The sequence below is a fragment of the Drosophila montana genome, unplaced genomic scaffold, assembly GCF_035044405.1.
Source record: "Drosophila montana isolate Dmon_TW-CO22-7 unplaced genomic scaffold, ASM3504440v1 contig_924_1, whole genome shotgun sequence".
Classification (NCBI taxonomy): domain Eukaryota; kingdom Metazoa; phylum Arthropoda; class Insecta; order Diptera; family Drosophilidae; genus Drosophila; species Drosophila montana.
The window spans coordinates 205456-220824 of NW_026999210.1; the positions used below are offsets into that span (position 1 = coordinate 205456).

Here is a 15369-nt window from a genome sequence, read left to right on the forward strand (position 1 = left end):
TAGAATGTTGCTGGAAAAATTCTGGTTGGGATCGTCCTGAATTGCATATATTTATTTAGGCTCGATTAAATTATACTCCATAATTATATTTGTATATATATATTATCATTATAATTAGATACTTTTTTTTTTTTTGGACAATTTATCTCACAATATTTGCTCGCTGGGCGAACTAAAAATTTCATTGAGTCACTCAGTCGTCAGACGGCAAATAGTAATGGGTATTCCGCGGGGGGGGGGGGGGGGGACATTTATTTGCTCGGCAACTCTGGTCGGTAAAGCAACCGCAGCCGAAGGTGTTACAGCAATTGTACGTGATACATGCGCATTGTGGGAGTTCCAGACAGCGGACCCCGTCTGAGTCGCGCTTTTTCTTAAGCTTTTTATTTCTCTATTTTGATACCCTGTAGTCACGGCAAGAAAGAAATGGGGCTTGATTGTCTTGTGCACTCGTAACTGGCGACTTTCTTCGGAGCAGGCTTTTGATGTCGTTTCTTGTATACTTTACAGAGAATCCTTGGATGTAACTTTCAAGCTAGATTCCATTTGTTTTTCGCATTTTAAGAGCTTAATTGTCATATGTAAAAGCCAAAGTAAAGCACTGAAAATTTCATAAAGATCGGACTATAAGCACCGAAGAGATTCAAGAAGTTGAGGGTTGTTTTTAAAGTTCGCTCGGCTCTGCATACAGGGCATCTCCTGGTCGGGCACACATCAGGCGGCACTCTTACTTTTTCATTTAGCTATGTATTTTGTTTTTTTTTTCTTTCTTTCTTTCTTTTTGCGGCATCAGCGTCGGCGAGACTCCGACTGTGAGCGAACCTGATGCCGGCTTCTGACTGGATTTTCCATTATATTGATGTTGTTTGCCATTTTTTCAGCAGCGCCTCGCTGGGCATAGTAAGTATCTGATTAGCGTCGAGGCTATCAATCTGGGATGGGAACTGCGAAAAAGACGAGAGACAATATTTACACATATGTACATATACAAATATCAAAGGCGATGCAGTTTTTCTGTATACACACAAGTTGTGTATGACTTACGATATATATTATATTATATTACGATATAAAGATTGATAAGTAGAAAGAATTCCAGAAAAAACTGCTCAGTCTTTCCAGTCAACAGAACAGAGAGTGTTGATTGAAAGATTTTAAGTTCTGATTCTTAAGATTCTTAACTTTAAAGACAGGCAAAATAAGAGAAATAATGAGATTTTCTAATTTTGGGCAGAACGAGGGAAGTTATCCAAAAAACGACGTCTCTAGCGCTTATACCCTACATATTCAATTGTCTCCAACAACAATTAAATTCCAACAATATGCAAAGAGAACAAACTAATAGATCGGTTAAGGGTCATTTTAATTAACACAGAAAAATTATCCGAATCATATCTTGTGTAAATTGTTGAGCGAAAATATTTCACGTAAATATGTCGTGTAAAGTCTAAAGTACTCAAGCTGCTCCAGCCAAATACACTGTAAAAATACCAACAAAAAAAAAAAAACAAAAAATACTTGCAATTTTTTTTTTTTGAGTTTTTCTACATTTTTAAGTCGTACGAGCATCACGTGCGTGGCCCTGGAACTGCTGTAATCTCCACTTACGTAGTAAACTATTTGAAAACTCTCCAAAAACTGTGCAAAAAAAAAACGACAGCTTTTCATTTTGACAGTTCACACACATGCACACACACACACACACATGCTCGTAAATATATAGATTTGTGTGTGTATTATAAGACGTTGCATTTATATGGCTAAAGCAACATATTTGCATGGTGAAGTAACTGTGACAACTAAAACAACTATAAATTGAAATACAGTGAACACACGCTATAGCCGCAAATTGCTTCTATTTATGTTTGTACACAAATTGAGAACAATTTCTTTTATGGCTCTGACACATTTCATCAATTGCATCTCTCTGTAGATGGCGCCAGTGTGTCATGCTTGGAGAGTGCACGCTGTAAGCGGCCGTTGCGTTCCACTGCCAGCGAGTCTCCACTTTAACAGCGAATCTAAAGAAGGCCGCAGCCGCAAGAATGTGGGTTGCAAAAATAAAACCTTAAGTGGTTTTTTAATCAAAACGAGTGACGCCTATGTGTGTGTGTTTGTTTGTGTGTGTGTGTTATACTTATGTAGCGTGTACTGGCGCAAACGTTTGTGTAGAGCGCCGCCCACTCACACACGATCTAGTTCCCATTGCCATGCCCACTCGTATTGCTGCTCCCATTCCAGGTGAATTTTGGGTCGGCGGCTTTGCTGAAGCTTTTCGCAGGGTTGGCCCGTTACGGTTCACCGCCAACAGCTGGGCGTGCGCTTCTGGGCGCGAGTGTGTGTGTGTGTGTGTGCGTGTGAACAACATCAATTAAACAGACAACAAATTCAAATAAAGTTGGCAACTCTGCCGCTGGTCAGCAATTATACAAATTGAAAAAATTAAACGCACGTGAATCCATGCGTGTGCCTGAATGTGTGTGTGTGTGCATGGGTGTGGGCTGTGATGCGCGTGACAAGAAAGTTTGACGTGCGTGCAACAGGAGGAACTGGTCACACCCAAAATGAAAATGAAGCGCTGCTCGTGGCCAGCATTGCGTGAAGGCGTCGCCTTAAGCATTAATTGTCACCAGAATCCATGAGCTTAAGATTGAAAGTTGAGGCCTTCCAGGCGTTCCAATCAGCGGATATGACGCTGATCTATAACGGAACTGGGTTTTGTACTGAAAGCTATCTCATGCGGGCACACACACACACACACACATACACACACTTACGCACACAAACTACATCCATATCACTTAGACTTACGCACATACTTAACTCAAATATGTTACTTATTTAAAGATATGGCAACACTTGCCCAGCACCAGCTAGGGGCGCCTTGTTGCCGTTATCATAGCTATAAATATGTGAACACTCACGTCCATTACAATTGCCCAGCCAGCCTATAAATATTAAAGCAACAAAAAGCAAGAAATACACACATATCTACAAATATAGCGATTAACTAAATTGACTGATAAACATTTGGCTTACTGTATTTTTGTTTTGTTTGTCAGCGACTAAATAAAAATATGAAATTAATGTGCATTTCACTTGTTGATACTGATAAAACCCAAAGAATTGTCCAATGACTCAACCATAAATAAATTCTGGTTGGAGTGCACATTCCAGTAGCTGTTTAGCTGAGAGCGAATCGTGCTTATCATTGGAATTAGACATTGACCATGGGGAGCAGAGCGCGCGCTCAATGAGTCATTTGTCGTCCCACACGGACGTGGACGTCAAGCTCGCCTTACACGCACACACACACACACACGCACACACACAAACATCACTGGGGCGGCTTGAGGGTCGCATTGAAACATGACGCGGCAGCTTAATTCCATGTTATTGGAATGATTCATACGACTGAAATGAAAAGTACAAAAATTCAGTTAGACAATTTGCATATGAAACATCGAAGAAAGCAACGTCAATAACAACAACAGCAACAGCAACGAAAACAAGTTGCTAAAACAATAACAATCGGAACAATAATATACAACGCAGTAGATTGAAACAAAACGCTCGCCGTTTATTTTTACAATAGCAGCGCAAACTAGGTGAACGGTAAACAAAATACATGAATGTGATCCCAAAGCGCGCCAGGCAAAAACAATAACAAATACACGTAAGCATATGTGTATACATACATACATACATATGTATGTATGTTAATAATTGAGCATATTTAACACACAAACACATTTAATCACGACTTTGTGCTAAACGAGCGAGCGAGAGGGCATGCGTTCCCGTTGCCCGACAGTTCACAAATCAAATGCGAACAGCTGCCGCGCAGCCGCAGCCGCGCGCACCTGTAGCCGTAACAGCAAGAAGAACAACAACAACAACGTTGGCGTTGATGGCGACGTCTTCGTCTCCCATTGTTGACAGTTACGTTTGAAATGTTAAGAAAAACAGAAGTCGAAGCGGCACAAAATCCGATAAACTTGTTTTCAAACAACGGAAGAAACTGGCTGCAACAAAAAAGAAGAAATACAAAATTTACAGCACTAAGCAGCAACATAGAAGCGTTTTTTTTTTCCAATTACCCATATAATGTGTGTTAGTGTCTAGCGTTAACATATGCATGAGCAATTTAAATGCATATGTATACATACATATGTATATGTACATATGTAATTAAGAATATGTTTAAATGTTAATATCTACATATATATTTGCGTACTTTTAAAGCACATCTATTTTTATATCCAGCAATGTGCACAGTTATTTCAAATAGTCTCAACAACGGTTCTTAGGCAGCTGGAAATGGGAGCCACAAGCACACACACACACACATACATACATGTTTGCGATAAATTCTTATGCATCTTGCGCAGCGGCTGCTTGGAAGTGTCTAGAACGGCGGCTGTCTAATGAGCGAAAGAAAATTACCATGCTTATACCACATCACTCGGTATTTTATACTCAATGATCCCTCGAGTGGCATCCAGTTGCCTTGAAAGCTTCACTCGGCCTGCGGCTGCGCCTGCGCCGCTTTGAACGGCACCAAAACATGCTCATGTCATGTGTTGGTTCAAGAAGAAGTTCACGAAGACATAAAATACGGTAATTCATGCTTTCTATCTGCGCACTTTTCACTTTCTAGTCTAGGCAGCTTGGGGCTAAAAATAAAATACAGGCAGCAATAACAATAACACTAACTATGACAATAAATTGGAGACTTTATGTATGTATATGCATGCAAACAAAAACTCTACATACATACATGGGCTTGTAGTTACATTTGGTACTTTTGGAGTATTTTCTTGTTGCTTGGAATATCCAGTTGCGAAGTTTGAAAGTTGGAAGGTGTAAACACATACATATGTACGTATGCATGTATTTATTGAACAAATGTTATTTTTTGCAAGAAAAACAATAAACAGCAGCAATCAGAAACAAGTCAACGCTTTTGGCATTTTTTGTTTGTTTTTATTTGTGAATTTTAATTTTATTTTGCATAATTTATTTCGCCTTTCGACACTTTCAGCCGCACACTCTCGCACACACGCACACTCAATCGCATGCGTAGCTGCGCCAAAGCCATTGACATTGATCTGTCTCTGCTGGCGTCGCTGTCGACGTCGCTGCCGCTGCCGCATATGGCCGTTGCCATTTTGAATGAAACAACGCCAAGCTTTTTGTTTTTTCTCTCCCTCTCTCCCTCACTGTTGTTGATTTATATTGAATTTTTACCCAAAATGTACATGCTGCAAAGTTTGTACACCAAAAATTGCGGCGCGCAGTCGCAGATGTGTGACTGTGTGTGTGCGCACGCGCGTGTGTGTTCTATGTTTTTATGGATTTCAAACTGTAACGATTTTTGAATTTCGAACAACGGAAATTGACAATGTTGCCATATTTTGGCTGCTCCCGCTGTGATCTAAGCTTTGACTAGAGATGACACCAGAATCTAAACATTCTCTTGCTCTCTCTCTCTCTCTCTCTCTCTTTGCGCTCTCCTGCTTTAAAAGGCATTGCATCCGGCGTTTAACTATTGCGCCTCAGGAAACCGCCGCAATTTAAACGCCCCATTTTGGGCCTTACAAATTTTCGTAGCCTTTTTAGTCTTAACGACAGAATGTTATGTGCGTATGTATGTGTGTGTGCGTTAATAGCAATTAAGACATCCGTTTGCATGAGTTTTCCAGCTTAAGCCATCTGCAATGCGATTTATTCACCACAGGTGAACTCTTAGGCTTTTTTGAGTTTATTTATGCATAGGTAAAACGATATATGATATTATAAAGTCTATACAAATTATTGAAATTCATATTACACTCCAGGGTAACTGACAAACACGTCCATTGTATTTGCCTTGGCAATATGCAACATATGTTGATTTTATTTTATCAGTTAATTATATTTATAGCTTTATCTTTTCATCAGTGGCAAAAAAAAACGCACAAAGATATGGTTTAACGGTATTGCAGCGGTCCAACAAAGTGAAAGACTTTCACTAGCTAATCAGAATTTCAGTGAACGTGCGACAAACATGACAACAAAAGTTTTATTTTTTTAATTTTGGTTCAATTATTAAGCAAATTTTTGCGAAAGTAAACTTTTATGAATACCGTTCGATCAAACTGTATCTGTGTATCTGTGTCTGGATCTGTGTCTCTATCTGTATCTGTATCTATATCTCTGTATCTGTATCTGTATCTGTATCTGTATCTGTATCTGTATCTGTATCTGTATCTGTATCTGTATCTGTATCTGTATCTGTATCTGTATCTGTATCTGTCTCTGTATCTGTATCTGTATCTGTATCTGTATCTGTATCTGTATCTGTATCTGTATCTGTATCTGTATCTGTATCTGTATCTGTATCTGTATCTGTATCTGTATCTGTATCTGTATCTGTATCTGTATCTGTATCTGTATCTGTATCTGTATCTGTATCTGTATCTGTATCTGTATCTGTATCTGTATCTGTATCTGTATCTGTATCTGTATCTGTATCTGTATCTGTATCTGTATCTGTATCTGTATCTGTATCTGTATCTGTATCTGTATCTGTATCTGTATCTGTATCTGTATCTGTATCTGTATCTGTATCTGTATCTGTATCTGTATCTGTATCTGTATCTGTATCTGTATCTGTATCTGTATCTGTATCTGTATCTGTATCTGTATCTGTATCTGTATCTGTATCTGTATCTGTATCTGTATCTGTATCTGTATCTGTATCTGTATCTGTATCTGTATCTGTATCTGTATCTGTATCTGTATCTGTATCTGTATCTGTATCTGTATCTGTATCTGTATCTGTATCTGTATCTGTATCTGTATCTGTATCTGTATCTGTATCTGTATCTGTATCTGTATCTGTATCTGTATCTGTATCTGTATCTGTATCTGTATCTGTATCTGTATCTGTATCTGTATCTGTATCTGTATCTGTATCTGTATCTGTATCTGTATCTGTATCTGTATCTGTATCTGTATCTGTATCTGTATCTGTATCTGTATCTGTATCTGTATCTGTATCTGTATCTGTATCTGTATCTGTATCTGTATCTGTATCTGTATCTGTATCTGTATCTGTATCTGTATCTGTATCTGTATCTGTATCTGTATCTGTATCTGTATCTGTATCTGTATCTGTATCTGTATCTGTATCTGTATCTGTATCTGTATCTGTATCTGTATCTGTATCTGTATCTGTATCTGTATCTGTATCTGTATCTGTATCTGTATCTGTATCTGTATCTGTATCTGTATCTGTATCTGTATCTGTATCTGTATCTGTATCTGTATCTGTATCTGTATCTGTATCTGTATCTGTATCTGTATCTGTATCTGTATCTGTATCTGTATCTGTATCTGTATCTGTATCTGTATCTGTATCTGTATCTGTATCTGTATCTGTATCTGTATCTGTATCTGTATCTGTATCTGTATCTGTATCTGTATCTGTATCTGTATCTGTATCTGTATCTGTATCTGTATCTGTATCTGTATCTGTATCTGTATCTGTATCTGTATCTGTATCTGTATCTGTATCTGTATCTGTATCTGTATCTGTATCTGTATCTGTATCTGTATCTGTATCTGTATCTGTATCTGTATCTGTATCTGTATCTGTATCTGTATCTGTATCTGTATCTGTATCTGTATCTGTATCTGTATCTGTATCTGTATCTGTATCTGTATCTGTATCTGTATCTGTATCTGTATCTGTATCTGTATCTGTATCTGTATCTGTATCTGTATCTGTATCTGTATCTGTATCTGTATCTGTATCTGTATCTGTATCTGTATCTGTATCTGTATCTGTATCTGTATCTGTATCTGTATCTGTATCTGTATCTGTATCTGTATCTGTATCTGTATCTGTATCTGTATCTGTATCTGTATCTGTATCTGTATCTGTATCTGTATCTGTATCTGTATCTGTATCTGTATCTGTGTCTGTGTCTGTATCTTTGTATCTGTTACTCAGTCTGAAATTTCAAATTCGTATTTTGAATTCAAGCCAGCTGCAGCCGCAGTAAAAGGCGTTTGCTACAAACGAGTTACATACATTTGGAGATGTGCATAGAAAATGAACTTAACAGTTGAAGAGTTCAAAGAAACCGTTAAAAGCCACTAAGAGTGTTTAAGTAGAGAGTGCCCGACTGGAAGATGCCCTGGAAACTGCGGTAAATTAATTGTTTTCTGTTCAATATTGTGATATCTAAACATTCAAATATTCTGGATTTGCATATATGCTTTGAGAAATGTTTAAATAAAATCGATACTTATCGATATCGTGAAAACGATTCAACTTATCGAAGATTTGAAATACTCTCGATATTTGCTTGCAATAGAAGCAGCTACGCTCCGATATGTTATTTTGTTCATATAGTATCTGAGATCGAGGCGTACATACAGACTTTATATGTATGTATATATATATAGTATATATATGTACTATATATATCTCCATATGTAGGTAAATTCTTTATGATGCCTTCTACTGTCACACTTATGATGCCTTCTACAATTGCAATGGTTACAGGGTATACTAAATCAGTCAGATGTGAATCAATCTGAAAGTGAAAACAAGACAAAATGACAGAACTGAATTGCAAAAGCTTTAGCCAATCCAAGGTTCGATGATCAGTAGACTTTGCTATGGACAAACGCCTTTAACTTGTTGAGAATTGCAAGCGTCAAAAGTACAGCCTGCATAGAGAAGCTTCTTTAACCCTGTTAACCCCTTCAGCCTGTTTATGCCTAGTTGGGCTTAAAATGTATACTAAAATTATGTAAAATAAATGGATAAATTTTAAAAATATACCAATTAAGTCACCAAAAAGTTAGGTTGGAAAAATTGTATGGTCAAAAAGACGGATGACAAAGTAACACTCATCAAGGTGTTAAATTTTTACCAAAGAGCGATAAGAATAAGGCGTATCGATAGGGCATTCGAAGGGTCCGAATCACAGATCGGCTAACTATTTAAATGTTGATTGGTTTCTTTAATTCACATTTCGCATATGCAGCAATGGGATTTTTCGAATTTTCGAGAAAAACCAAAAACAAAACAAAAAAAACACAGAGCGAAATATTCGGGAAAAACCAGAGCGTGACGCATTGCATTTCCATTTCGGAGTCTGCGGCTGAAAAACGAAAAGTGCTTTCTGCACCGTCGGACTCGGATGCATTATTTATAAGCCAGGCCAGCTGATGAGCTGCTGTTGGTTTCAATGGTTGCGAATTATCGCCAAATCAATGCGGATGACTCACCCAATTGGCGTCTGGGTCGCAGACGGCTTTTCCTCCCCCCCCCCCACACCCTCCCCATACCGCTCCTCCCTTTCCGAATTTTCCAACGGCAATTGTGAAAGTGACACGTGCGCGCTGCATGTCAGTTGGGCCTTTTTATTTATATATTTCACTTCATCTGATACCCTGCAATGCGCAAGTGTGCGCCAGTGGGTATATTGAGGCAAATGTGTGTATGATAGCCCATAATTAGACGTCGACTTTTATTGGTTTTCTCTACATCTGCATATCTTTTATCAGACATAAATCTTTAAATTTTGGTTTGTAAAATGTCAAAAGTTTCTTTTATACTTTTCACTATTCCCAACTTTCCAATTTAGGCTAACTTCAAAAGGAACATTTTCACGGATTCGCAGATCTTAAAAGAAATCTTTTTCTTTTATTTGTAGGCAAATAGATCTTTACACTGAGAGAAAAGCTTCCTGATACTGAGAACTTACGAGAATTTAGAAATTTTGGCTCTCTAACAATAATTTAGATTCTATATACCCAATATCTATAACATCTATATTCTAGCCCGTCCCATAACTTTAAAATTGATTGCTATTTTAAAGATAAAGATTAAGTCCAGATTCTAGCTACTCGTTTATATATCTAAACGCTCACATTTCTCTACAGGGTATTTTTCAGTCGGGCTAGCGTGCTCCTGACATGTTCACATGTTATTTTATTTTCGGGTAATTTCTGCAAGTTTTGGCAAAAATATTCGCCTCACCCGAGCGCCCTTTGAGGGGGTATGCACATATGGTATAGGGGTGAACCGCCCTTCCAAGAAGTGGGCACACACACACACACACACACACACACGCACACACACACACGCACACACACACACGCACGCACACATACACACACGCACACACACCCATGCTGTCTGGGGTGGTTTGCTCTGCGTAACACGAAAAAAGGAAGGGTCGCCGCGACGTTGGCGCAACCTTGAGCCCGGTTTTTTTTTTTTTGCTGTCTTTCTCTATTCTGTATTTTTGGCCAGCCAGAGGGTTGAGGATGAGGCGCGCACTGCACGCCCTGTGCGTGCACCGGAAACGGTCGGGCCTGGGCTAACAACAGGCGAGCGACTCGATATCGTGGGCGTCGCAACCAAAAACAGCAAGAGTGCCCGACTAGCAGATACCCTTAAGCCAAGACCCGACAATAGCTAATGCATTCTTCGGACTATAGAGTCCGATTCTATTTAGCATTTCAGTGCGTAAAGCTCAAGGAGGTTGGTATCCAATAAGTTAAATAATGTTAGAAAAGTAATGATATATGAAAATATGTATTGCAAATTTCAGGTCTCGATGATTATCAATATTATAGGAGATATAGAAAAAATAATGATAAGTTAATATATTTATTGGAAATTTCACGTCCCGATATTTATCGATATTTTATCAGATATAAATAAAACAGTGATAAATATTTACATACAAATATGAAAAACTTCAGATCTCGATAATTATTGATATTATATGAGATATCGATCAAAATAATGATAAATGAATACATATGTTTATTACAAATTTCAAGTCTCGATAATTATCGATATTATAGAAGATATCATTTCATTTCAAGTTTCTAGCTGCTGTAGTTACAGCCTGTTACATACATATGCCCAAAAACGATTATACCCTTTTTGCGAATTTTGAATGGTTCCAGGGTATAACAGGAGCAACCACCACAACCACAATGGGCGAGAGGGTGGCCTGAGTCGGCTTCAATCAGCTGTTATTGCTGGGGGTGTATGCTAGGGGTTGTGGACTCGCCACCGAAAACCATCAATGAATTATGCAGGCCACCGAGTTTGAGTGGTGCAACGGCCACACACACACACACACACACCCACACACAGACACACACACACCCATATGACTAATCAGCCGGCTTTCATTATCGGCCTGGCCAAATATGGGCGCGTTCTCGGACTTGCCGGCTGCATTGCGCATAAATTTCGAGCTCAACCGATAAGAACCCAAGAATTTGTGCCCATATACATGAACCCAACTATATATACCAGCGATAATATATATATGTATATATACCCACCATAAGCATGATATATGCATGTGTATGGGCAATCGTTAACCCAAGTAGCGCACTTCCAGAAAAAAACAGAAAGAGATCTCTCTTCTTGAGCAGCATCTTTTCTGCTCACTACCCTAACCGAGGGTATTTCGTATAGCTCAAACGTCTTGGCTTAAGATTAAATATATGTTAGCCAAGCCAAACGGATTGAGTCGAGCCTAATATATCAACAGTCCATCTGAGCTGAACCCTCAGCTTAGTTGTATAGATAAAACTTGGTATCAATATTTATTTTACAGCGTATCCAAAAGTGTTTAAAAAAATAATAATATGTTTAAGGATGAATTATTCAAAAACAGGAGCTTAAAATTTCTAGATTTTTTTATATCTCATATCTAGGTATATAAATATTGATTTATATCTTCAAGTTCTTAGAGAAGCGTTCGGTCAAAAACTCAGTTTTTCTATAAAACACTTTTCAAAATGTTCCAAAAAACTGGAACGACCTATTAAAATCATTAGTTTAGTACGCTTTTCACTTTTTCTTATTCGGAATTTATTTTGTTAAAGTATTTGAAAGAAGGAATTGCTCCAAAAACTAATTTCTTTTATGAACAATTGAAGTCTATTTAAAGATATTTTTAAAAATTGCTCAATTTGATTGACAAAATTAGATTTAAAAAAAGGTATAAAACATAGTTAACGCTTGCTGAAAAGTTAGGTTCAATATTAAATGCTCTACTTCTTGTAATTAATTGAACATTAACATTATTATTTACTTCAAAGAGCAGTTAGCTCACCACCATTATATATATCAATATAATCAAAATTTGCCAGAAAAACGAGCTAATTTATGTGTTACAAGGGTATTTAAAAGTCGACATACTTCAGGCATGCTTCTTCCCTGTTGCTGCTTCGCTGATAAAGTCATGCAGGCGAGCGCATATAAAAAGAAAACGACGAAGAAACCAAAGAGCAAGTAGCGATTGCCCGCAACTCTTTGAAGAAGAAGAAGAAATGCACTCAAAAACAAGGCTCGGCCCTCGAGAGCGGCGCTCAAGAGCAATCCGCATCGCATGCAGTTGTCATGCGGGGCCTTGGCCCCGCGGGGTGTTAATTTATGGCAGTTCAAAAGGGCGTGGCGCCGGCACTGGGCTGGGTCGGGGGAGCGCTTCCGCTGCTGCCAAAAAGCGACAACAGCAGAGAATGAAAGCAACAAAAGAAAAGAACAAGAAATGAACAGCAACAAACGCGAACACAAATCCAAAAAAAAAAAAGGCTAAAGTATAAGAGACAATTGCTGCAATATGCGGGTGTGTAGCATATTGGCGGTTGGGTTGGATGGAGGGGGCTGTCACTGCAAACAGCGGACATCTATGTATGTACATAAGTCAACATGCTGTGAGTCATAAAAGGAATTGCAAAGTATTTTCATTTGTATTTTTTTAGTTTTCAGAATTGGCCACAGAAATGCCCGGCAGTTAAACTTAGTGGGAAACGTGTCTGTTTATGAATCGCAAAGCCTCCGGTTTCATTATTAATAAGCAACTACGTATTTCTACAAGCGCAGGTGTTTTCATATCGCCAAACAATTTAACTGCTTATCAGGAAAAAGAAATAAAACTCAAGGAAAAAAACCCCGTTATCGTTCGATTTATAAAAATACCAAACATTCTGCTAATAATGCTGCAAAGCCTAAATTTGAGAGAGCAAAACGATTGAGTGAGAGTTTAAGCTTTCTATGCAAATTTACCTCAGAGTTCTTAAGCTGTTGTGTGGGCTGCAGATTTATGATCCACTCTCACAGGAAGCTTACATGTATGCATGTACATTTGTGCGTGTGTATGCCTGTGCCTGTGCCTGTGCGTGTGCGTGTGCGTGTGTGTGTGTGTATGGGCGCTGATCAAAGAGTAACTCACTCACTGCGGAAACGGAGGCGCATTAAAAAGGCCAAACACGTTCACAGCACACAACAATAAGAAAATAAAAGGGAAAAGCTGCATTCATTTATTACTATAAACATATATATATAAATACATATTTATGCATGTAGGCAAGTACATGAGGTGAAGTTGAAGACCGGCAAAAATTACATTCAAAACGTGAAATTCGTTAATATTCCGCTTGCATAGGACAGCCAACAATGCGAGGCTCCACAAGGAAGCCGCAGAGGGGTCGGGCAAGGGAGAGGGAGTGGGAGAAAGAGATTGGAGAGTTTGTATGTCTTAGGATGTGCCGGCAGGTAGACGGCAATGTGCGTATATAATCGATTTGCATATACATATGTATGTAATATGTGTGTGTGTTTATTATACAATAATGAACAACTTAAATTGGACATGACAGGCGACAAAGATTTAGCTGACGATGACGACGCGCTTATGATTCAATATATATGCATACCTGTATATAGACATGCACACGCACACTCTTAAGTGTCTGTTGTGCACATATATACATACATACATAAATGGGTGTGTATTTTCCGGCTAGCCTGCGCACACACCCACGCACAAACAAAACACAAAGTGCAGACGTGCATTGATAGAGTCATAGAGAGAAGGGCGCGGTAAGTTCAAGTTCAAATTCATTTGTATTATTTTTCTTGCCTTTTGAGCGTTTTCCGGTCTGGCCCCTTTTTATGCGGCTGTGTGTGCTTGTGTGTGTGTGTGCTAGTGGGAGAGCGCCTTACTAGGCTTGCACACGCTGTATGTACATACATATGTATGCTGGACTGGCCCCTGAGCGTGGCTAATGCGCATGCGCCCACACGCGCTCTCTCACCCGCTCTCTCGTGCGCATATTCTCGTTTAGAAAGAGCAGCTCGTTTGACTGCAGCTTACCGAAATGCAATGCCAAATATGGTTATACTACGTAGGATGCATCAATCGGCCGCTCTTGTTCTATTTTTCACATCCACCGCCCTTTCCCCTAACTCTTACAATACGGTAGAGCATTTAATGAATAAATATCGAATGCTTTCGTTCAGTTAAAGGTCAGCTTAGCTATTTAACGCACAATTGTGTTGCGGCTGATTGAGTGATAACTAAAGCGCTGGGAATTTCTATGCGATGCTCAAGTGAGGGGCTTGGTGGCGAAATGTAGAGCACACACACATTCAGATGTACATATGTATGTATGTTTGTATGTACATGCAGACATTGATCACACTCGTTTCACAACAACGACAATTGCCCATATGGCCTGCATCTCGATATCGGCCTTGCCTCTTAGCTCTCTCTCGCTCGCTCCCTCGCTCTAGCTCTAAGCCCATTTGTGTGGCTGCTGTGGATTTCATCTAACGCAGCATAAAAAGTGAAAACCATTTGCTTTGTGTCTAAAAAAGGGCATGTAACATTTTTCATGAGATGCCACAAAAAAAATCATCAAATAAAACGCATGCGAAAAAAATAACAAACTAAAAGCTACACTAACAATGCTGCTAATTTTAACGGTATTGCAAGCCAGCTGTGTGTATATGTACATACAAACGCAGATGTTTAACAACTCACTCTGTCTCTCTCTTTCTTCACCGTTAACATCAAATGCAGCTGTCAGTTTTGTAAATGCTCTTGCATCCCATTTATGCGCGGCTGCGCTCTCGCCCGCTCTCTCTCTCTCTCTCTCTGCCCTTCCTTTTTGGCAGTCTCTCGTTGAGTGTAAGTGGGGTTGGGCTGCTTGTAATTCGCCGCAAAATTGTGCCCAAATAGGGACAGCTTTTGGTAACAGGGGAAATGAAACACTATAAAAAAAGGGGATTTTTTGCATTTGTTGTTTTCAGCATGGTTTACGCCTGCGCTTACTCTCAGGATTTTTGTTGTCTGCGCTGCACGTGCAATTTTTCACATGTGTTCGTGTCGCTCTTTCCCCTGACATTTGCCGGCCGCCGTAGCCTACACACACATAAGCACACGCATGTATGTATGTATGTAGTTAAATGCATGTCATTGTCATTGGTCTTAAGCATACGCATTGTGAAGGTTATCAAGCAACAAGAAAAGTTCATAGCCTGCGCCTTTG

At 39.0% G+C, this 15369-nt stretch overlaps 1 long non-coding RNA gene across 4 annotated transcripts; it reads right to left on the reverse strand.

Moving 5' to 3' along the window:
• Positions 1-92: 92 nt before the first annotated feature.
• On the reverse strand, positions 93-5075 carry LOC135440368 (uncharacterized). Of its 4 annotated transcripts, XR_010438284.1 has the most exons (5): positions 4781-5075; positions 4447-4676; positions 3040-3414; positions 2189-2948; positions 93-944 (listed from the first exon to the last, which is right to left on the reverse strand). It is a non-coding gene; the product is annotated as an uncharacterized LOC135440368 (long non-coding RNA). The 4 variants fall into 4 exon arrangements; XR_010438281.1 differs by lacking the exons at positions 4447-4676; positions 4781-5075 and adding an exon at positions 3864-4088; XR_010438283.1 differs by lacking the exons at positions 4447-4676; positions 4781-5075 and adding an exon at positions 3864-4088 and having other exon boundaries at positions 2189-2991.
• Between the last annotated feature and the right edge of the window lie 10294 nt (positions 5076-15369).